The sequence below is a fragment of the Pleurodeles waltl genome, chromosome 8, assembly GCF_031143425.1.
Source record: "Pleurodeles waltl isolate 20211129_DDA chromosome 8, aPleWal1.hap1.20221129, whole genome shotgun sequence".
Classification (NCBI taxonomy): domain Eukaryota; kingdom Metazoa; phylum Chordata; class Amphibia; order Caudata; family Salamandridae; genus Pleurodeles; species Pleurodeles waltl.
The window spans coordinates 920,348,457-920,373,574 of NC_090447.1; positions in this window are offsets into that span (position 1 = coordinate 920,348,457).

A 25,118-nucleotide genomic window follows, 5' to 3' on the forward strand; every position below is an offset into this window, starting at 1 on the left:
CGGTGAGTACTGCACCTACGACACAGGGGAGGGGGGAGGCAAAAAATTACGGGCACACACATACGCGACACACCCACCCTCACCCTCACTCACAACTACATACACATCAATGCAGAGCAACAACTCAGAGTGACACCCCCCAAATCCCCCGGAAGAATGCAAAGACAAAATAAAATGTTCATGAATTTTGAAGTATATTGAACGGCTAAGTTAAAAAATATATCCAACATCTATAACTCTATATACAAATGTAAATTGTCCTGTGCAAATTGGGTATCAGCCATTGTTCGTGGGCCAATGGGCCTAAACGCATGGGCAAAGCCCACACACGATACCTGAATCCATTGGAGAGAACACGGCAGGGGCATCAGATAGCAAAACTACAGGCACCTCAGGGGGAAGGGAAGGGGGGGCACCTCAGCCAGATGAGTCCACGACGCCAGATCCACGAGGGGGCTCCATGCCCACTGTTCAATCCTGGGGAGTGCAAAGCCACAGTCTCACAAGTCCAGACAGTGGGTGGATTCCCCACTGTGCCACCCTGGGGAGTGCAAAGCCACAGTCTCACAAGTCTCTACAGTGGGTGGATTGCCCACTGTGCCATCCTGGGGAGTGCAAAGCCACAGTCTCACAAGTCTCTACAGTGGGTGGATTGCCCACTGTGCCATCCTGGGGAGTGCAAAGCCACAGTCAATCAAGTGGATTACAGACTCCACTGGTTCTGGAGGAGGCATGGTGCCCAGAGTGCTTCGTGCAGCCCTGCCCAACACAGATCCGGCCCTGCCCCTTCTGCCAATGGGCCAGCGGTGCATGAGACGGCGGTGACCTGTCCAGCGGTGCTTGACTTGAAGGGCCCAGCGGTGCAGAGACGGCGGTGACTTGTCCAGCGGAGCGGTGCTTGACTTGAAGGGCCCAGCGGAGCGATGCAGAGACGGCGGTGCCCAGCGGAGCGGTGCTTGACTTGAAGGGCCCAGCGGAGCGGTGCTTGACTTGAAGGGCCCAGCAGAGCGGTGCAGAGACGGCGGTGCCCAGCGGAGCGGTGCTTGACTTGAAGGGCCCAGCGGAGCGGTGCAGAGACTGCGGTGCCCAGCGGAGCGGTGCTTGACTTGAAGGGCCCAGCGGAGTGGTGCTTGACTTGAAGGGCCCAGCGGAGCGGTGCTTGACTTGAAGGGCCCAGCGGAGCGGTGCAGAGACGGCGGTGCCCAGCGGAGCGGTGCTTGACTTGAAGGGCCCAGCGGAGCGGTGCTTGACTTGAAGGGCCCAGCGGAGCGTTGCTTGACTTGAAGGGCCCAGCGGAGCGGTGCAGATACGGCGGTGCCCAGCGGAGCGGTGCTTGACTTGAAGGGCCCAGCGGAGCGGTGCTTGACTTGAAGGGCCCAGCGGAGCGGTGCAGAGACGGTGGTGCCCAGCGGAGCGGTGCTTGACTTGAAGGGCCCAGCGGAGCGGTGCAGAGACGGCGGTGCCCAGCGGAGCGGTGATTGACTTGAAGGGCCCAGCGGAGCGGTGCTTGACTTGAAGGGCCCAGCAGAGCGGTGCTTGACTTGACTTGAAGGGCCCTGTTCAGCGGTTCTTGAGACGGCGGTGCCCTGTTCAGCGGTGCTTGACTTGAAGGGCCCTGTTCAGCGGTTCTTGAGACGGCGGTGCCCTGTTCAGCGGTGCTTGTCTTGAAGGGCCCTGTTCAGCGGTTCTTGAGACGGCGGTGCCCTGTTCAGCGGTGCTTGTCTTGAAGGGCCCTGTTCAGCGGTTCTTGAGACGGCGGTGCCCTGTTCAGCGGTGCTTGTCTTGAAGGGCCCTGTTCAGCGGTACTTGAGACGGCGGTGCCCTGTTCAGCGGTGCTTGTCTTGAAGGGCCCTGTTCAGCGGTTCTTGAGACGGCGGTGCCCTGTTCAGCGGTGCTTGTCTTGAAGGGCCCTGTTCAGCGGTTCTTGAGACAGCAGTGCCCTGTTCAGCGGTGCTTGTCTTGAAGGGCCCTGTTCAGCGGTTCTTGAGACGGCGGTGCCCTGTTCAGCGGTGCTTGACTTGAAGGGCCCTGTTCAGCGGTGCTTGACATGTGTCTCTAGGGCACCAGATCCGGCCATGACATGGATCTCACTCGCCACCCGACATGTGGACATCTGACTTCTCGCTTGCGGGGCCCTCCTGTGCTGCCGTCCCGGGCCCGTGGGTGTCCTCCTTCACCCCTGGAATGGGGCTGGTGGGGCCCTCCTGGGCAGCTCACCTGCTGCCGGACTTGTCAGGCGTGCTGCCCTTGCCACCCTTCCCTGCTCCTATAAATCAAATCAAATCAAATCTGTGGCCCTTTCCTCCCTTTGTCGGTGTGCCAGGTGGCACCCCACTTCCTGACGGTGCCAGGGTAGTGCCCATGGAGCCTGCTGACTCTGGCCTCTCGTGCTGGGCACTGGCTTTTTTGGCTTTCTTTCCAGGGGGTGGGCTGGCTGTATCTTTACTGCTAGCCGAAGTAGCTGGCCTTGAAGGTGTTGGACTCCAAAATCCTTGGACTATTGTCCTTGTAGGTCCAGGTTTTGTGGTGGCTGAGGTGCTGGTTGGAGTCTTATGAGATGGAAGGGGTGGGTCAGGTGATGGAAAGAGGTTCATTTTGGACAGGAAAAACTTTTTGGGAGCAGTGGGAAGGGTAGGTATAGTGGGTATGGGAGTGGAGGATGTGGTTGTAGGTGAGTCAAGTCTGGTGTCTTTGGGTGCAGGTGCTTGTGCTGGAGGCTGTCGTGAGGTGGATGGCTGTTGGGTGGGTGGCTGCCTGCGTTTGTGTGGTTTGGAAGAGGGGGTGACAGACACACTGGGAGAGGACACAGGGGACGTTTAAATGGTAGTGGGGGTGGTGACTGCACGTGTGCGGAGTGTTCTGGTGGGTGTGCTGGTGATGGACGTAGTGGCTGATGATGTTGTGTATGCAAGTGTGAGTGGAGACGTCACAAGGAGGGAGGAGGGAGACGAGGAGGAGGGGGACACAGAGGAGGCAGTGGCTGTTGGCATGTCTGCATGTGGCTGTTGCTTGGGTGAATGCTTGTGTGATGTGTGGTGCTTATGTCTGGATGAGCTTCCCTTGGGTGTTGAGGTGTGTGCAGGCTGGTCTGTAGGTGTGTCTGGGATAGGCAGAGATACAGGGGAGTGGGACTGGGTTGAGGAAGTTGGAGGAGGGAGGCAGGAGACAGGGACAATGGCTGCCATCAGTGCTGAGGCCAGAGCGTTGAACGATCGCTGATGGGCAGCCTGACCCGAATGAATTCCCTCCAGGTATGCATTACTCCAGTGCACCTCCCTTTCTACACCCTGGATGGCATTCAAAAGTGTAGACTGCCCAACAATGAGCGTCCTCAGGAGGTCAATGACCTCCTCACTGAGGGCAGCAGGGGTAACTGGAGCAGGGCCTGAGGTGCCTGGGGTGAAGGAGATGCCCACCTTCCTGGGTGAGCGGGCACGGGGCGAAGGCTGAGGGGCTGCTGGGAGGGCGGAGCTGGTGCGCTGGGTGGCGGCTGTACCTGTTGTTGCGGTGGGCACGGATGTTGCCGCCACCACAAGGGAGCTCCCTTCCGAGGACGTGTCTGTGTCGCTGGTCTCACCACGTGTCCCCGCTGTGGAGCTCCCCTCACCCTCCGTCTCACTGGTGAACTCCGAGTCGGTTGCATGGCCCTCCATGGCCATGTGAGATGCAGCTCCCTCGTGCTCCGATGCCACTTCTCCTCCGCCTGATGATGCTAATGCACACATGAACAGGAAGACCACCAAAAAAAGGGGGGGGAGAAAGAAAGACATGTTGAGTGCATGCATTGGCGACACAGTTGGTGGAGAGGACAGACACAGAAGCCCCCTGCACTACGCCGCGCACTTGGGGTACACTACTCAATCTGTGGGACATGGCCTCCAAGCCTATGGACGACTAATCCACACATAGGTGACACAGGGCCATGATTAGCTGTACTAGGCAACCTACAGAGGTGGGGGGCGGGGGCACAGGGCCATGCCTAACAGAGGGGCCTAGCCTACGGAAATCGCCCTGGCCTAGGGTTAGCCACAGCCCTCCTTCCCCACCCAGACACCTCCACTGCGCGCAAAGTCAGCAGAATGTATTTGTACTCACCCCCTTGTGTCTGCTGTGATGTCCTCACGCGCCCATCCAAATCGGGGTAGGACACCGCCAGGATCCGGGACATCAGGGGGGTCAATTGACGAGTGCCACCCCTCCTACGTTGGGAGGCCATACCCAGCAGAGCCTCCGCGGTCTTCCTGCTCCCGCGGTGGATGTCCTCCCACCTCTTGCGGCAGTGGGTGCCCCGTCTGTTGTGGACCCCCAGGGTCTGGACGTCCTTGGCGATGGCACGCCAAATGTCGATTTTCTGATGGGCGCTGACCTATGTGACATGTACAGGGGGAGAAAAATAATCAATCATTTTCTGCATGCTCAATGTGAGTGGCCCCCCATCCCCACCTTTGCCATGTGGCACATGCTCTCATCTGTCGTTTGATGCATGCCTCATTCGCTCCCCTCCCCACCATCGTTCATTCACCCCACTCAACCCAGGCATTGGCCACAAAGCATGGTCCCAGTGTACTTACCTGTTGGTCTGGAGGACCGTAGAGCAGCGCATACTGGGGGAGGACCCCATCCACGAGTTTCTCCAATTCTTCAGAAGTGAAGGCAGGGGCCCTTTCCCCAGTCGCAGCAGCCATTGTCTCTTCCAGACCGAGGTCACAGCAGCACTTGCAGTACAGGTCCTCTCCTGTGGATGATCAGGTATCGAGTGATTAAGCAGATAGAAAATGGCAGTCACGCCCGCGGCGGTGCGTACCGCGACCGCCGGCGCACATCGTCATTGGCTCCTGAGACCCATAGGGTTCAATGTTAACCAATGCGGCTTTGCGCCGTGGTCTTCGACCGCCTCCCGCCACGGTGTGCCACGCCAGCGCATTGACCTCACATCCCACTGTCGCACTTCACAGGTCAGGCAGCCGCCATTTCAAGGGCCCACATGGCTTAAAATCTACTGCGTCACACATACCTAGGCCTTGCATCAACACTCATACAAGCCATTCAATGCATTGAGAATCGTGTACTGTGCAAGCTGTGGGAACGTACCTGTGGGTTGATTGACTCTGTGCTCCATGTTGTCCTTCCTAGGCACCGTCCGCTGGGACTTGCGAGGAGATGGAGGAATCTTCCCGTGTACAGACCGCTGGTGGACCTGTCGACAATGGAAGAAAGACATGTCATACTGACATACAGTCTTGACAGAGCCACTATACAGGAACTGTGTGCCCAACTGGAGCCAGACCTGATGTCACCCATCCGCCAACCCACAGGGATTCCCCCTCTAGTGCAGGTTCTGTCAGTACTCCATTTCTTGGCAAGTGGGTCATTCCAAACTACAGTGGCCATTTCATCAGGGATGTCACAGCCTATGTTTTTCAAGGTGTTCTCCAGAGTGTTTTCTGCCCTGTTGAAATACATGGGGAGCTACATTGTTTTCCCTGATGTGGGCGATTTGGCTACGGTGAAGGGTGATTTCTATGCGCTTGGACATATTCCCAACATCATTGGTGCAATTGATGGGACACATGTTGCATTGGTCCCACCCAGCACGAGTGAACAGGTGTACAGGAACAGAAAAAGTTATCATTCCATGAATGTCCAGGTGGTCTGTTTGGCTGACCAGTACATCTCCCATGTAAATGCCAAGTTCCCTGGGTCAGTGCATGACGCGTACATCATGCGAAATAGCAGCATCCCTTACCTGATGGAACTACTTCAGAGACACCGTGTGTGGCTAATTGGTGACTCTGGTTACCCTAACCTGTCATGGCTACTGACCCCAGTGAGGAATCCCAGGACAAGGGCAGAGGAACGGTGCAATGAGGCCCATGGGCGTACTAGGAGGGTGATCGAGCGGACCTTCGGCCTCCTGAAGGCCAGGTTTAGGTGCCTCCATATGACAGGTGGATCCCTAATGTACTCACCAAAGAAGGTGTGCCATATCATCGTGGCCTGCTGTATGCTTCACGACCTGGCTTTCCGCCGCCAGGTGCCTTTCCTGCGGGAGGATGGTCCAGATGGGGGTGTTGTGGCAGCTGTGGAGCCTGCAGAGAGTGAAGAGGAGGAAGACGAAGAGGACGACACAGACAACAGGGACAGAGTAATACAGCAAGTATTTTCAATAACATACAGGTAAGAATCAACACCGGAATTTACATTTACTTAAAGTCTCCTGCCTCTCTACTGTCTGAGTTTCCACCCAGTGTATGTTCACTGAGTTGTGTCTTTCCCTTCCAATTTCAGAGATGTGGGCCCCACTCCGTGACCTCTGCTTTGTTTCCCCATGGACTACAGCTGTGTGACAGTGGTATGTTGTCATCACAATGTAACTGGACATTTTGGCACGGTTCTGTGTAATACATTTGTTCAAAAATACAGGCAGACTCCAGATTATTTTTGTGCAATAAGTGTGTTTATTAAAGTGTAAAATTCTGGTAAAAGGTTGCAATTCGGTGATGGGTGATGGTGGAGGAATGTCCATGGCAGAGTCCAGATTTTCAGTCTCACAGGTGCATTGTCCATATGCCTGTGGAAGGTGGAGCAGGGGCAGTTTAAGTTTGGACAGGGTGACAATGTGGGACAGTGGGATGACAATCAGGGGTTATCCTTTCCTGGCGGGGGTCTTGGCATCCTACTCTGTCTTCTTCCTAGATCTCAGGCACCGCTTGCGGGGTGGTTCTCCTTGTGCAGGGGGTGGGGTTCTGGTGGCCTGTTCTTGTGTCGGGGCCTCCTGTCCACTAGCGCCGGCGGAGGTGGTAGCCTGTTCTTGGTCCATGCTAGTGACAGGGGCCCTTTGTGGTGCCACATGGTCCCGCAATGTGCTGACAATCTGATTGAGAGCCAGAACAATGGTGCCCATTGCGGAACTGATGATTCTGAGTTCTTCCCTGAACCCCATAAACTGTTCCTCCTGCAGTACCTGGATCTCCTGGAACCTGGCTAGGACCGCCGCCATCATCTCCTGGGAATGATGGTAGGCTCCCATGATGTTGGAGAGGGCCTCGTGGAGAGTGGGTTTCCTGGGCCTGTCCTCCTCCTGTCGCACAGCAGCCCTCCCAGTTCCCCGGTTTTCCTGGGCTTCCGTCCCCTGAACCGTGTGCCCACTACCACTGCCCCCAGGTCCCTGCTGTTCTTGGGGTGGTGGGTTAGCCTGGGTTCCCTGTAGTGGTGGACATACTGCTGCTTGACGTGTCCTGAGGACAGAGGTATGGGCCCGCTGGTTGGGTGCTGTGCTTGTGTTTCCTGAAGGGGGAGGCTCTGTGGTGGCCTGTGAATGTGTCAGGGGAACCAACTGTCCGAGGTCCCAGATGGGCCGGGCTGGTCATCTAGATCCAGTTGGACAGAACTGCTGTCATCACTGTGGGCCTCTTCTGTGGGGGGAGTGGACATGTCTGGACCCTCCTGTCCAGTGACGTTGGGTAGGGGTCCTGCAGGGGTGTAAAGGCATGATTATTGCATCTGTGCGGGACCTTGTGTGATAATGGTTTAGAGGGGTCTATGGGTATGTGCAGTGGACATGCTTTGGTGATGGGTGTCCATGCTTTGGTGTTGCATGCAGGGCTTGGGTTTGTGATGTGCGGTTTGTGATAGTGGGACATGTGTGAGGAGTTGCAGTGATGGGGGTGAGGGCGAGGGTGGGGGTATGTGTTAGCATGCAGGTAGGGTGGGGGATGTAATAGTTCAGATTTGACTTACCAGAGTCCATTCCTCCAGCTACTCCTGCGAGGCCCTCAGGATGCAGTATAGCCAAGACCTGCACCTCCCATGTTGTTAGTTGTGGGGGAGGAGGTGGGGGTCCGCCGCCAGTCCTCTGAACCGCAATGTGGTGTCTTGAGACCACGGAACGCACCTTCCCCCATAGGTCGTTCCACCTCTTCCTGATGTCATCCCGTGTTCTTGGTGCTGTCCCACTGCGGTGACCCTGTCCACGATTCTGCACCATAGCTCCATCTTCCTAGCTATGGTGGTGTGCTGCACCTGTGATCCGAATAGCTGTGGCTCTAACCGGATGATTTCCTCCACCATGAACCTGAGCTCCTCCTCAGAAAACCTGGGGTGTCTTTGCTGTGCCATGGGGTGGTGTGGGTGATGTGTGAGGTGGTGTGTGTTGTGATGTGTGGGGTGATATTTAGGGGTGTGTGGTGTTTTGTGCGTGGATGTGTATGTGTGATGGTGTTGTGTGCCTCTGTGCCTCTGTATGCTGGTGTTGTCTTTGCTTTGCTGTCTCTCTGGCCTTCTTCAAAACCTTTGGTAGTAAGGGTTTGTGGGTAATGTGGGTGTGTGTTTTATATTGTATTGGGTGTGTGGGAGTGGTATGTGTATGTGTATCAGGTGTGTGTATTTTGATTTGTCCAATGTGGTAGTGTTTTGTAAATGTGTGTGTACGGGTGTGTACCGCCAATGGAATACCGCGGTTGAAAGACCGCCGCGTGGATTCGTGGGTCGTGATAGTGTGGGCCTATTCCTGTTGGACGGTGGAGGTTTTGTTATCACCAGTTTATCACTGACCTTTGGTGTGGCGGACTTGTGTGGGTGTCTAGATTTTGGCGGATTCAGAGCTGTTGGTCGTAATAGCTGTGGCGGAATTCTGCGGCCTCAGCAGTGTGTTGGCGGTCTTCTGCACGGCGGTAAGCAGCATTTACCTCCGATGTTGTAATGAGGGCCATAGTCTAGTTTAATGATTTACCTCAGCGCCCATTCCTAATCTAGTCAATGGACTGAGTCATTCAGGGCACATTTTCCCACTAAAGCATCATATTGTCTACATGCCAGGATCTGCTGGTGTACCTGGAGTGGGCACACTGCCACAGTTCCAGAGCCACATTGACTCTCCCACGGCCTAGACTAGGTCCCATACTGGGAGATACATATGACAGGCCCTGGTCTCTACAGGATGAGCATACAGGACCTACATGACACTCCATTTCCATCACTTCCATGCATGACAGTGTATCATGTGGCCATCAGCAGTTTGGCATGTGGTGTATGTGACAACCTGAAGGACAGACTGAGTCAGGATATGCTCTCCAGATAACAGTTTGGCAAGGCCAGATGTGGGGTGAAAGAATTGTGGCACTAATGCACATTGCTTACAAGATCCTCAAATTGACTCATACAAGATGCATACACAACTTATTCTGTCATGCACATATATGTTGTCTAACCTTTACAACCATCATAAGGAAATAAGGGGGTCATTCTGACCTCGGCGGTAAAAGGTGCGTACCGCCGGTCAGAAGACCGCCATAACACCGCAAACCGCCAAAAACCCGACATCCACAAAAGTCCGCCACACCAACGGCCAGCGAAAAACTGGCGATGACCAAACCTCCACCGTCACGCCAACAGAAATACGCCCATTCCATTCCGACTCACGAATCCACGCGGCGGTCTTTCAATCGCGGTATTCCATTGGCGGTACACACCGCCGCGGTCAAAATACACACACAGCTCCAAAACACTGCCACATTGGTCATTTTGAAACACACACACCTGATACACATACTAACACCACTCCCACACACCCAACACAATATAAAACACACACCCACATCACCCACAAACCCCTACGACCCAAAATTATTGACGAAGGCCAGAGAGAGAGAACAGAATAGACAATCCCACCACATAGAGGCACGCAACACCATCACCCACACAACATCCACGCACAAAACACCACACACCACCACACGCACCACACTCATCACCACAAACGCCACCCCACATCTCATCCACACCACCCCATGGCACTCCAAAGACACCCCAGGTTTTCAGACGCTGAAATCAGGGTCATGGTGGAGGAAATAGTTCGGGTACAGCCCCAGCTCTTCGGGGCACAGGTGCAGCACACCACCATTGCCAGGAAGATGGAGCCCCCACAAGGGAATGCCAGCACTGGGGTACACGGGCACCCACCCATTGCACGCTATGGCACACACAGAAGCAATAACCATACTCTTATACCCCTGCAGGACCCGAACGCCACGACACCGCCCAGGAGGGTCCAGAAATGTCCATTCCGCCCACAGTGATGACAGCAGCTCTGTCTCCCTGGACCCAGATGACCAGCCCGGCCCATCGGGGACCTCGGGACAGTCTGTTCCCCTCAGACAGCCACAGGCCACAGCAGACCTACCCCCCTCTGTGCACACCTGTGCACTTAAATAAACACCCTTAAATCACAAAACAATCTGGAGTCAGTCTGTGCTTTAACAATTGTGTATTTGTAATAACTGAGGGAAATAGCAATGTCCATTGTATTATCAACATATCTATGTCACACAGCTCTAGTCCATGAGGTAACATAGCAGAGGTCACACTGTGGGACCCACATCTCTGAAATCAAAAGGCAAATTGACAAATCAGGGTCCATACACTAGTTGAAAGTGACAGACAGATGAGAGGTCGAACAATGTTATCAGATGTAGGAGGCAGTGATGTCTTCTTACCTGTGTCTCACTGGAAGTATTGATGGATCACAGTGTTTCGGTTGTCTATGTCCTCTTCTTCTGCCTCCTCTTCTTCACTGTCCACAGGCTCCACAGCTGCCACAACACCTCCTTCAGGACCATCCTCCTGCAGAAAAGGCTCTGTTGTCGCAAAACCAAGTTGTGCAGCATACAGCAGGCCACGATGATCTGGCACACCTTCTTTGGTGAGTAGAATAGGGAACCACCTGTCATATGGAGGCACCTGAACCTGGCCTTCAGGAGGCCGAAGGTTCTCTCTATAACCCTCCTAGTTCGCCCATGTGCCTCATTGTAGCCTTCCTCTGCCCTTGTCCTGGGATTCCTCACTGGGGTCAGTAGCCATGACAGGTTGGGGTAGTCAGAGTCACCTGCAAATATCGAGGGACAACTGTTAGACACACAATAACCCTTAGGCCCGTATTTATACTTTTTTTAGCGCCGCATTTGCCCCGCTTTTTGACGCTAAACGGCGCAAACCTACAAAATACAATGGCATTTTGCAAGTTTGCACCGTTTTTGCGTCAAAAAATGACGCAAATGCAGCGCAAAAAAAGTATAAATACGGGCCTTAGAGACAACCCCAGACCCAGACAACTATTCACACTGTATAGGGTCCATGTCCTCACCTAATAGCCACACACGGTGCCTCAGGAGTTGCCCCGTCACATAAGGTATGCTGCTATTCCTCAGAATCTAAGCGTCATGCACTGAGCCAGGAAACCTGGCATTCACATGGGAGATGTACTGGACGGCCAAACACACCATCTGCACATTCATTGAATGGTAACTCTTCCGGTTTATGTACACCTGTTCACTCCTGCGGGGGGGCCAAGGCCACATGTGTCCCGTCAATGGCACCTATGATGTTGGGGATATGTCCCAGGGCACAGAAGTCACCTTTCACTGTAGGCAAATCCTCTACCTGAGGGAAAATGATGTAGCTGCGCATGTGTTTCAGCAGGGCAGACAACACTCTGGACAACACGTTAGAGAACATTGGCTGGAACATGCCTGATGCAATGGCCACTGTTGTTTGAAAATTCCCACTTGCCAGGAAATGGAGTACTGACAAGACCTGCACTAGTGGAGGGATTCCTATGGGATAGCGGATAGCTGACATCAGGTCTGGCTCCAACTGGGCACACAGTTCCTGGATTGTGGCACGATCAAGTCTGTAGGTGACTATTACATGTCACTCTTCCATTGTCGGCAGATCCACCAGCGGTCTGTACACCGGAGGATGCCGCCATCTCCTCATCTGCCCAAACGGACGTACTCTATGGATGAGAACAGCGATCAGAGGGTCAGCCAACACTGAGGTACGAAATAAACAACTTTATTGCACACATTTGTCAATCCGCTATGTGCCTGTCTTAGTGTGTATGCAAGGCCTATATATGTGTGATGCATTTAAAATTAATACCATGTGGCCCCCTGAAATGGCAGCTGCCTGACCTGTAATGTAGGACAAGGGGATATGAGGTAACAGCGCTGGCGTTGTACACCGTCGCGGTAGGCGGTCGAAGACCGCGGCGCAATCCTGCATTGGTTAACATTGAACCCTATGAGTACCAGGAGCCAATGACGATGTTTGCCAGCAGTGACGGTACGCACCTCGCGGACAAGACCGCCATTTTCTCTCTGTTCACTCATTCGATACCTGATCTTTGACAGGAGAGGACCTACACTGCATGTGCTGCTGTGACCTCAGTCTGGAAGCGACAATGGCAGTGTCTGGGGAAAGGACCCCTGCCTTCACATCGGAGGACTTGGAGAAACTAGTGGATGGGGTCCTCCCCCAGTACACGCTACTCTACGGTCCTCCAGACAAACAGGTGAGTACACTGTCTGCATGCTGTATGGGCAATGCCTGTTTGGAGTGGTGTGGATGGGAGATGGGGGGGGGGAATGAGGCGTGCATGAAACGACGGTGAGTGGATGTGCATCAGGGCAAGGGAGGGAACGTGGGCCAATGACTGTGACGGTCTGGAAGGTTATAGTTTTTCCATTTCCCCTCTACTATTCCTGTAGGTCAGCGCCCACCAGAAGAAGGATATTTGGCGTGCCATCGCCAACGACGTCCGGGCCCTGGGGGTCCACCACAGACAGAGCACCCACTGCCGGAAAAGATGGGAGGACATTTGCCCCTGAAGCAACAAGACGGTGGAGGCCCAGCTGGGGATGGCTTCCCAGCATGGGAGGGGTGCCCGTCGCACCATGAACCCCTGATGTTCCGGATCCTGGCAGTGGCATATCCAGAGTTGGATGGGCGCTTGAGGGCATCACAGCAGCCACAAGGGGGTGAGTACACTCACATCCATCTGATTCAGCATGCCTTGGAGGTGTCTGGGTGCGGGAGGTGGGCTGTGGGTTCCCCTAGGCTAGGGCGAGCCTTGTAGGCAAGGACCCTTTGGGTAGGCAGGCTCAGTGGCACCCCATCTCCACCAGTGGTAAGAGCTATCTACACCTAGTCAGGCTCCTGTGACTTGCATGTGTGCAGCAATCAGGCATAGGCCTTGTACCCCATGTCCCTGTGATCAATTAGGGAACTCAAAGTGTATGGCGTAGTGCAGAGGGCCACTGTGTCTTTAGTGTCCGCCAACTGTAGCTGTATTGCATGCACTGAACATGTCTTTCTACTTTCTTTCCCCCCCTCTTTGTGGTCTCCCTGTTCTTGTGTGCATTAGCATCATCAGGCGGAGGAGCTGTGCCACCGGAGCAGGAGGGAGCTGCATCCCACATGGCCCTGGAAGGCGAGACTATGGACTCAGAATTCACCAGTGGGACAGAGGGCGAGGGGAGCTCCACGGCAGGGACAGGAGCTGAGACCAGCGACACGACTCCTCTTCTGATGGGAGCTCCCTTGCGGTGGTCGGCCCCTCTGTGCCCACCGCATCTACAGATAAAGCTGCCACCCCCCCTACCAGCACCGCCCTCCCAGCAGCCCCTCAGCGTGTGCCCCGTGGCCTCTCACCCAGGAGGGTGGGCATCTCCTTCGCCCCAGGCACCTCAGCCCCTGCCCCAGTCAGCCTTGCTGCCCTCAGTGAGGAGGCCATTGACCTCCTCAGATCCCTCACTGTTGAACAGTCTACCATTCTGAATGCCATCCAGGGTGTAGAGAGGCAGATGCAACAGACAAATGCATACCTGGAGGGCATTCATTCTGGCCAGGCAGTCCAACAGCGAACAATTCAGACTCTGGCCTCAGCACTGATTGCAGCCATTGTCCCTTTGTCCAACTTCCTCCAGCCAGACCCAGTACTCAGTGCCTCAGCCTATCCCAAGCATACCATCAGACCAGAATGCACACACCTCAACACACAAGGGTAGTTCTGGCAAACAGAAGCACCACACATCCCACAGGCACTCACACAAACATCATACCCATGCACACATTCCAACATCCACTGCCTCCACTGTGTCCCCCTCCTCCACGTCTCCCTCCCCATCCCTGTTACGTCTCCACTCACACCTGCATGCACTACATCTTCAGCCACTACGTCCATCACCAGCACGCCCATCACCACACACCGCTCACGTGCACTCACCATCCCCACTACCATTCACACATCCCCTGTGTCCTCTCCCAGCGTGTCTGTGGGCCCTCCTCCCAAAGTACACAAACGCAGTCACACACCCACCCAACAGCCATCCACCTCACGACAGCCTCCAGCCCATGCACCTTCACCCAAAGTCAGCAAACGAACACCTCCTACAACCACTACCTCTTCCTCCACTCCCAAACCCTCTCCATCTACCCGTCACAGTGTGTTTAAAAAATCTTTCCTGTCAAACCTTGACTTCTTCCCTTCACCTCCCCCACCCCTTCCGTCCCCTACGGCCAACTTTTCCAGGTCCCAACCCAGCACCTCAGCCACCACATCACCGGGAACAGTGGTGCCAGCAGTAACCAGCTTCTGGAGTGCGCCAAGCAGCAGGGCAGCCAGTGTCCCAAGAGCGAAGCCAAGGACATTTCCCCACCTCCAAAAGCCCACAGCCCGGAGGGAGAAGGTCAAAACACCTGCCACCAAGGGTTCAGCCAGGACAACAGTTGAGAGTGGCAGGACAGCTGTGCCACTATCCAAGGTGGAAAGAGAAAGAAAGGGAAGTTGCCACCAACCTGCGCGGCGTACAAGACTGCCACCGGCACCACCACATGCACCGCTGCTACGGGCACTGCTGCTCAGGGCACCGCTACCAGTAGCAAGCTCAGTGAGCCCTCCACCAGCACCGCCGCTCAGGACACCGCCGCCAGCAGCAAGCTCAGTGAGCCCCTCACCAGCACCGCCGCTCAGGACACCGCCGTCAGCAGCACGCTCAGTGAGGCCGCCACCAGCACTGCCGTTAAGGACACCACCACCAGCAGCACGCTCTGTGAGCCCCTCACCCGCACCGCCACTCAGGACACCGCCACCAGCAGCAAGCTCAGTGAGACCGCCACCAGCACTGCAGCTCAGAATACCGCTGCCAGCAGCAAGCTCAGTGAGCCCACCACCAGCACCGCCGCTCAGGACAACGCCGCCAGCAGCAAGCTCAGTGAGCCCCCCACCAGCACCACTGTTCAGGACACCGCCGCCAGCAGCACGCTCATTGAGCCCTCCACCAGCACCGCTGCTCAGGACACCGCCGCCAGCAGCACGCTCAGTGAGGCCGCCACCAGCACTGCCGCTCAGAATACCGCCGCCAGCAGCAAGCTCAGTGAGCCCACCATCAGTACCGCCGCTCAGGACACCGCCGCCAGCAGCAAGCTCAGTGAGCCCCCCACCAGCACCACCTTTAAGGACACCACCACCAGCAGCACGCTCTGTGAGCCCCTCACCCGCACCCGCACCGCCGCTCAGGACACCGCCACCAGCAGCACGCTCAGTGAGGCCGCCACCAGCACTGCCGCTCAGAATACTGCCGCCAGCAGCAAGCTCAGTGAGCCCACCACCAGCACCGCCGCTCAGGACAACGCCGCCAGCAGCAAGCTCAGTGAGCCCCCCACCAGCACCACTGTTCAGGACACCGCCTCCAGCAGCACGCTCATTGAGCCCCCCACCAGCACTGCTGCTCAGGACACCGCCGCCAGCAGTAAGCTCAGTGTGCCTCCCACCAGCACCGCCGTTCAGGACACCACCACCAGCAGCACGTTCAGTGAGCCCCCCACTAGCATCGCTGCCCAATGAGCGCCGCAAGCACCGCCGCTACTGAGCCTGCTGCCAGCACAGCCACCGACCACGCCACATCCTGTGCCAGTGACACCACTGCAGACATGGCTGCCATCCCCAGTGGTCATTCGTACGAGGCTGGTGGTCAGTTCCAGGGGCCTGGACAGCTTCCATTTTGCCCCACCGTCAGTGGACTGTCAGATCCACTACCTCTGTCCTTGGCAGGATGAAGCACTCTGGGCACAAAGCCCCCTCCAGAACCAGTGGAGTACCACATTCACTACCTCTGTCCTTGGCAGGATGAAGCACTCTGGGCACAAAGCCCCCTCCAGAACCAGCGGAGAAAGGCCTCCACTACCTCTGTCCTTGGCAGGATGAAGCACTCTGAGCACAAAGGGCCAGATGTAGCAACCGTTTTGCATGGCGCAAACTGCAAAATTCGCAGTTTGAGCCATGCAAAATGGGTATCGTGATGCACATTCCCATTTTGCGAGTCGGTACCGACTCGCAAAATGGGAATGCGACTCGCAACTAGGAAAGGGTGTTCCCTTCCTATTTGCGATTGGCACTGCGATGCAGAATTTCTTTGTGACCACGAACGCGGTCGCAAAGCAATTCACAGTTAGCACCCATGTCAAGTGGGTGCTAACTCATTCGCAAAAGGGAAGGGGTATAAATCATATATACCTACATCTGGCCCAAAGCCCCCTCCAGGACCAGTGGAGAAAGGCATCCTCTACCTCTGTCCTTGGCAGGATGAAGCACTCTGGGCACACAGCCCCCTCCAGAACCAGTGGAGACTGTTATCCACTTGAGAGACTATGGCTTTGCACTCCCCAGGATAAAGCAGTGGGCAAACCACCCACTGGAGCGACTTGTGAGACTGTGGCTTTGCACTCCCCAGGATAAAGCAATGGGCAAACCACCCACTGGAGAGACTTGTGAGACTGTGAGACTGTGGCTTTGCACTCCCCAGGATAAAGCAGTGGGCAAACCACCCACTGGAGAGACTTGTGAGGCTGTGGCTTTACACTCCCCAGGATAAAGCAGTGGGCAAACCACCCACTGGAGAGACTTGTGAGACTGTGGCTTTGCACTCCCCAGGATACCTCAATGGGCATGGAGCCCCCTCGTGGAGCTGGCGTCATGCACTCATCCGGCTGAGGTGCCCCCCCCTTACTTTCCCCTGAGGTCCCTGTTTTATTTCGATCTGATGCCCCTGCAGTGTTCTCTCCGTTTGGATCGGGTATTGAGTGTGGGCCTCGCCCATGCATTTTGGGCCCAGTGGTCCACGGACTATGTAGATGCAGTACATGGACTTGGATTCTTGGTGTACATATTTGTTAATAGTGTATACATATTTTTGAGTAATGGATTTTTCCTGATTACAATCGTTCAACTCATTTCATTTTGTCCTTACGTTCTTCCAGGGGGGGTTGGGGTGGAAATGTCATGTTTCAGCATGTATTGGTGTGTGTGTTGTTGTGTGTGAGGGTGGGAGTGTTGCGAGTTGTGTGTGTGTCACTCCCTTTTCCCTCCCCCCTCCCCTGTGTCGTAGGTGCAGTACTCACTGTGGTCCTCGCCGCCGTCGGTTGTGCTCCTGGTAGAGGAGCAGGAAGACTATTGCAAGGAGAATTTGGAGTTTCGGCTCCATGGCGTCCTGGTTCCTCGTGGGGTGTGTAGAGGTGAGAGTTTTCCCTTCCAAGTCCTGTTTCCACCGTGTTTTTGTTCGTGTTGAATTCGACCCGGAAAAGGTGGCGGATTGGCCTCTCATAATGGTGTGGGTGGTACATTGTCTTCCGCCTGTCTGTTGGCCGTGACCGCCATGCTGTTTGTTTGTACCGCCGTGGCGGTCGGAGTGTTAAAGTGGCTGTCTATGTTGGCGGTTTCCACCGCGGTCAGAATTCCATTTTTTTACCGCCGGCCTGTTGGCGGTCTTACCGCCGCTTTAACACCGACCGCCAGGGTTGTAATGAGGGCCTATATGTGCATTTTGTATCATTGTCAATGTGTGTCTTTGACTCATGACATACTCCCACAGCTCTGTTGTCGCCTTCACACAGGTCATATTTGTCCTGTACTGGTTTATTGCACAAATGACAGTCCCAAAGTGCAGACAGTGTGTTAATTACTGGGAGGCCATGATATGTAACTCAGTAGCTTGATCACATAGCAGAAATAATACAATGCATGCCTTTATATGTTGAATGCTATCACTGTAGGATGGACACATATGTCCAAAGGAGTATTCTGAGGTACAGGTACATATCACAGAACCCACATCCTGAATTGAGACAAGTCTGCATTCGATAGGTCACATGTCCAGACATGAACAAGGAAGACACTTTCTGTTTCCTCCATGCCAGTCCCTTGATTGTCACTCAAGTGTAATGGTTAAGTTTGTACTATGTTAGTTACCTGTGGAACTGTATGCAGTGAGTCAATCTCACAGAGTCAGAATGTTTATATTCAAGCCTAAGGAGTTTACTCTTCAGACGCCACATAGGTGTGCAGTGTTTCATTGTGGCTCACATCTCAATACACGTTGCTAGAGCATAGGCTACATGATGTCAGTAAGCTTGTTCAGTCATTGTAGGCCATGAGCAGGGTAGTGGGTTAGTCTGCAGGTGAAAATAAAAATGTCTGAAGTCACGTCCTGTATTTATTGGCTTGTGTGGTTCACAGTTGGAGTGTTAATAAATTGAAAAGTTCTAGCTTGGTGTTTCTGACATTTATGTGATTAAACCATTTGTGTAAAAAACTTGTGATTGTAATCTCTTAATTTGTCTTTTGCATGTATGCAGATTAATGCCCAAAAGGAGCAGGAGCTATGGAGAGCCATTGCCCGGAAACATGCGGGCCCTTGGGGTCCAGAGCCGGCAGATTACTCACTGTCAGGAGAGACGGGAGAACTTGAGATGCTCGGCCCAGAAGATCACAGCTGGGGCTGTCCTCCCAACATGGATAGGTGCACGTTGGACTATGACCCCCCAAATGGCCCCCATTCTGGTGGTGGTCTACGCAGACCTTGAAGGGGGTTTGAGGACAGCAGAGCAGTAGCATGGGGGAGAGTACAGGGCATATTCCTGCCTGTCACATTGTCAAGTTGATGTGTTAGGTTCTGACATACCTTCCTGACAATTAGGGATGAGCCACCAGGTGTAAAACAATAGATGAGTGATTGTTTATGTAGATATGTCATGTGGTGCATACTGATGTGCCTTGCCTATTGGAACAGGGACCTAGGTCACAACTGTGTACAATCCACAAACATTTTGCTCTCCAGGGGCAACATATGGCTATGTACATTGATCAATCAAGTAATGTTTGTCGATGTAGTGGGTATAAATTCTATGCAACAGACCACTACTCCTCAGTGTTACAGAGCAAAAGAAAGGAAGTGATGGATCACTGTCCTCAGCCATGTGTCTGGTCAATTGAGTATATTGGCATCTGCCACTCAGAGGCTACTTATCTTCAGTGTGTGATGGGTGCTGGTGCCTCACTCCTGTCTGTAATGTGAAGATGCCCATAATACATTTGACAGAGCATATATTTTTTGGGGCTGGTAAGTAGGGGATGTCCATTTATATGATTTATGTGCCATGACTGTTGCCAACCTTCCTTGTGCCTACATGTCAGCATGTGACTTTTTCTCTTCTGATAAAATTTGTACACTGCTATATCCTGCATGATCTACCTGTGTTGATAGGTTAATTTCTGTATTCCCTCACATATACGTGCATGCCAACCTGTGTGTGGAATAGAACATTTTACAATGGGGCTACATTTCATTTGGCCACATACGGGAGTGTGTCTTCATTGATTATTGGCTGACACATGACCTCACCCATCATAGCATGTCATTTGGCATGTACAACTGCAGTAGCAATGAGAGAAAAGATGTGTATGGTTAGATATTGTAAACACAATGTGCATTTCTATGCCATTCATTTAGCGTCAAGTGGGAAAGTGCACGCCACATGTATTACGGGAAAGGTTTGTAACGTGACTGTTGCCATGCATCATGGAATGAATTGCAGGTATGTTGGCACATGATGTCTTCGTTGTAACTTTCCAAGCCAAAAAGGTAGCATATCTGACCAACATTATAACTACCTCCATGACTCCACTGGGACAAATTTCACTTGGTGAAGTGTGCATTGTTGATATGTTTCGAGTGTGTCAATGTCACCTCCAGGCTACTGTACTGTTGTCAGCAACATGGCAGGTTTTAGAAGCATCATTTCTTGTTGTGTTATTGTGCATGTGATAATTAAATGTGTGCATGACCTTGTGGGAATGGACTTGCCTACTATTCTATGACAACAGGTAACTGAGGTATGCTCCATGAGGCAAATATTTGAAGGTGATGTGGTCTCCTACTTGTTCAATGGTTATTGTGATTGCACACCTTCAACCATGCAATTGTAGTTGTCTGAGATCCTGATTTTCCAGTGGGCAACTGTTGACAGTTCAGATACCATGCAGGCATATGGTATGGTATATGTAGGGGCCATGCAGGTGTAGTTTGTTTTTGGGGGCCTACTTGACATTGTGGCAATGTTTGCTGATCACAGCTGTTGTTCAAGTGTGATCAAGGAGATGTGCTGACCCTATTTCTTGTTGTATTTTCAGCATTAGCCCAGGGAAGCAAAGGAGACAGGGAACAGCCAAGTGGAGAAGCATTCAGCCATGGGACCTCGGATCAAGACACCATCAACACAGAGGGACCCAGGGGCATGGAGGGTGAGGGGAGTGCCACCGAGGAGACAGGTTCTACATCATCATCATCGGATTCTTCCTTCAAAGGCAACTCCCTAGTGGTGGTAGACCCATCGAGACACACTCCAGTGCCATCTTTGTCTGCCATCCCCAATTCTATTGTTTTCCTCCCTGGTTGCTCCTGCTAACGCGTCCCTTTATGACTAATTTACTCACTTTGGGACTCATTTTAGGCCAATTAATCTTTTGACCCTGATTGAAGACACCTTAGGACGAGATAACTAATCAGCATGTCAATAATGTCATCAAGCTTCACAGTAATACCATAATTCAAATTAGTCAAAGACATTGAATAAAACTCAAAAACCACCATGACCTTGCAGTCATGAATAACCACACCAGTTTAGTACTATTATTTAAAGTTTATTCCCTATTGATTACAATTCTACTTGCAAGTTTATTAGTCTCAAAACCAAGAAACACATTAACATAGTCACAATATGGCAACTCTGGTAAGATTTCATCAAAGCAAGAATCACGAATATTAGAACATAGCTCGGTGTCAACATAAGTTATCCTTAGCAGAGCATCATCATCACGTTATTCAACAAAGCATAGATTCAGTCATTTGTCTATTTGCGTCAGTTTAGTGAACCCCTCATCTAACCTCGAATCAGCATGGGCATGTTGGGCTTCATGCAAAACAATTTAGTAACACCAATTTGGAAAACATCTAACTAGGATCTCTGTCAAAAGAAGCAGTTGGTACCTAGAAAGGAAAAGCAAACAGACAATTACAATTTCACTGTCATATAGTTACCCTCCGTATTGGGTCAGCACTCGGGTTCAGTCTTCGTCCTCAGGACATCAGTTGATTTGCCATCAGGAATTCAGCAATCGGGTAAAAGGGGGCACTTCTCTCATAAGGAGGTAAAGTGGTAAAGTGTAAATGGGCAATTATAAGGCAAGGATGGTTCTAAGAACCAAACAGCAAAGTCTCTATGCAGAGTGACAAAGTGTCTGGGTCATAGCAAATCACATCAGCATCTCCCTAATTCTCTCTCCTATTCTCTCCTGTTCTGCTTCACTTCCTTGTGTCAAGGGTTTTTATCCCTTTTCTGTTGTACAGTCCCCTAATTCTTCATTGGTTGAGGGGTTGCACCCCACTATCTCTATCCAATAGATTTTCAATTACCTCATTGAATTTGTCACCCCATAACTGTTCTCACGTAGTTTATTGGTCCTTATGATTGACGTCTTCAGTGGGTAGAATGTCCAGTATGATTTCATACTCTTTTGGTCTTCTTTGCATCTTTAGTCAGTGGCTCCATTGTCTGAAAAACACATTTAATATGAAAGCCAGGCAGCTAGGCCTCGACTCATGCTAACTAAGGCCTAATGAATTATTAGCAGAACCTATTATTATTAGTGCAAAATCATATCCTAATATAACATTTCAACATTATTAGTCAGTTTCATTAGTCCCCGTATATTGTGGCGGCCACTCCCCGTGGGCACATTTCAAGTGCACGTTTTAGAAAATACATTAATACATTTTCTATGCGGCATTATTGCACATTAGTTCATAAACATTACATATTAATATAGAATTTATATATGCTATGCTCTCCCACTCCCCAACCCATTGGCCATGTCTCCTTTGCCACATGCAATTCTGCCCCAATCCCTGTTATCCCTGCTGCCTTGAGTGAGGAAGCACTGTGCCAGCCCGAAATGCCGCCCTTCACCCTGAAAGAAACAGAGATGGCAATTTGTGCTCAAAGATCTGCTAGGGCCCCTGGCCAAGATGGTATTCCTTTGGATCTGTACAAATCAGACCTACCTGTGTGGACCCGACATAACAACAGGGTATCAAACACTGCCATGGCATCCCGATCCTATCCGGTCTCGTGGAAAATGGCGATTATTGTCCCCGTTCATAAAAAAGGGGACAAGAGCTCCCCTGGGAATTATAGGCCTATTAGTCTATTAGACAACTTGCAGAATTTTTTTTCGTACCAGTTGCTAACTAGATTAAAACAATGGATAACGAAAAATCAGGTCTTAAGCCATCTTCAGGCAGGATTTAGGGACAAGATCAGCACCATCGATCAGATCTTCCGATTTACCACCATTAAGTGGAAGACCGTAGATGCAGACATAGGCCACTTATTTGTGGCCTTTGTTGATTTGAAGTCTGCGTTTGACCTTGTCCCGCGTGCCAAGCTTTGGGAGGTTCCATGATTAATATCATCAAGGATCTTTATTCTGATAATTGCGCTAAAGTCCGCTGGGGTGCTATTGGCGATCTGACTCCTGCTTTTCCAACTGCACGGGGTGTGAGGCAAGGCTGTGTATTGGCGCCCACCTTATTTCACTTGTTTATTAATGCCTGCTTGCCATACCTCTTAGACTGTCAAAGTGATGCCTCTAGCCTGGGCGGGCAGAAGATTCCCTGTCTTCTGTTTGCAGATGATACCCTATTGTTATCACGTACTGCCATGGGCCTTTCTAGGCTGCTCTCCAGATTCCTGGAGTTTTGCACTGACCATGGGTTATCAATTAATTCAGCAAAAACAAAATACATGGTTTTTGGAGATATTAGGCAAAAAATGAAGAGGCCTGTATATTTAGATGGTGTCCCCTTGGAAAGGGTGGGTTCCTTTGATTACTTAGGAATTAAAGTGGAAGATTCACATCTTTGGCATGTTCAGCGCCAAAAATCTTTATTATGCCTGAAGCAGAGGGCGGGTGGTATTGTCAGATTTGCCTCTAGTTCTCCGAAATTTGCAATATCCCCTGCACTGGAAATATACAAAGCTCAAGCTAGGGGGGCCGCCTTATATGGAGCTGAACTTTTGGGGCCATTGTAATTTGGCGAATCTGGCTAGGGCGGAAAATCAGTTTCTAAAAATGATGCTAAAGGTTCCATCGAGTACCCCATCCTTGCCCATTCACCTGGACCTAAATCTTTTTTCAATCTCACAGATTGCTGCCCTAAGGCCCCTGCTGTTTTGGATTCGGTTGTGGACAACAGATGCCCTAACCCCTTTTCGGTGTGGCCTTCTCAACGTGGTGGACCGCGATTCTAGTATTAAATCTAAATGGTGTGTTTTTGTTGAGCAATCCTTTTCTCGGCTTGGCTTAGGGTCCTATTGGCATGATCCTATTTCTATCCCTAAAAATGCTGCACAGCTGTTAAAGGATGCTTATTGGCATAATGTTCAGGTTGGACAATTTGCTAGTTCTATTCCTTTGTCTATGTCCGACAATTTTTTACTTGTTAAATGTCATTACGAATTTGAGCCCTTTTTGGACGCAAAGTTATCTCCATTTGCTTGTGCCCTTTTTATTAGGTTTAGGATCGGGTCTCTCCCTCTGTGCTGCTTTACGTACAAATGGTCCAGTTCAACTAATAGATCTAAATATTGCCCGATGGGTTGTAAAAGTGAAGAAACTGTTTTCTTCCACTGTCAAGCGTATCACAAACAAAGAGCACTTTGGCTCATCCCGCTTTGCAAACAATTAGGGGTTAGATCCTGTCTCCACGCTGAGAGAATTTTAAAATGCGACCTGTCCATCCAGATAGCTCTACCAGTGGCAAGTTTCCTCGAGTCTATCTGGCGGTTGAGATTAGCAAGTTTAAGGGACAAAACTGTGTAGCTATTGTTTAGTTTTACTTATGTATATTTACTCAACTTGGATGTATGATTGTAGTTTTTGTTGTACAGGATATAGACCTTGGTTCGGTTTATTATGGATTATTTATAGACCTATGGAACTGATCCCTCATTTTATGTTGTGAGAATTTTAAAATGAAATTCATCCACCCAGACAGTTTTATTAATGGTAAAAAAAATTTTTTTGTATTATTCTGACATCTGATATTAGCAATTTTAAGGAGCAAGAGTGGGGAACTAATTTTTAGACTTATTTATGTATATTTATCCAATTGGATGTGTGATTGCTCCTCAGGATATAGATATTGGTGTATTATATTTTTAACCAGTGCTGATTCATGGATCTAGTTTCCTTATTGAGTACAGCCTCTCATTATATTAAGTGATGTTTATCTGGCTGCTTATTTCTTGTTTGTTTTTTAAACTTGTCTTGTCCTTTTTAACTGTGTCTTTATCTTACTTTTTACTACCCCCCTGCTTTTAAGAAGCCCTTTTTCTCTTTGTCGTGTATTGTACTTTAATGGTTTGTTTTTTTACTTACCGAAATAAAGTTAAATGATGATGAGTGAGGAGGCTATTAACATCCTGAGGGGTATTTATGTGGGGCAGACTGCCATTGTGAATGCCATCCAGGAATTGGCGTCCCAAATTCAGCAGACCAAGGCTGTTCTGGAAAGCATTCACAGTACCATATCTGCCCTATGGAGATCTTGTCAGGCTCTGGCCTCCTCACTGATGGTAGACAGCCACCACTCACCATCCATCCCCCCGTTACCTCCACCTCCCCCTTCCCAAACCAAATCCCCCTTTCCTCTACCTATCTGAAGCACACAGACAGATCTGCACGTACACACCTCAACACAGCACACATAAACACAAACACCACAAAACACACCAGCATGCGACCACTCAACAGACCCAAGCACACAACATCAGCCACACTTCCCCGTCACCCCCACTTCCCCCACCAGCCACACATCACATCAAGCATAACTATAGGCACCACAACAACATGAAGGATACACCACCAAACCCACAATACCCACAGA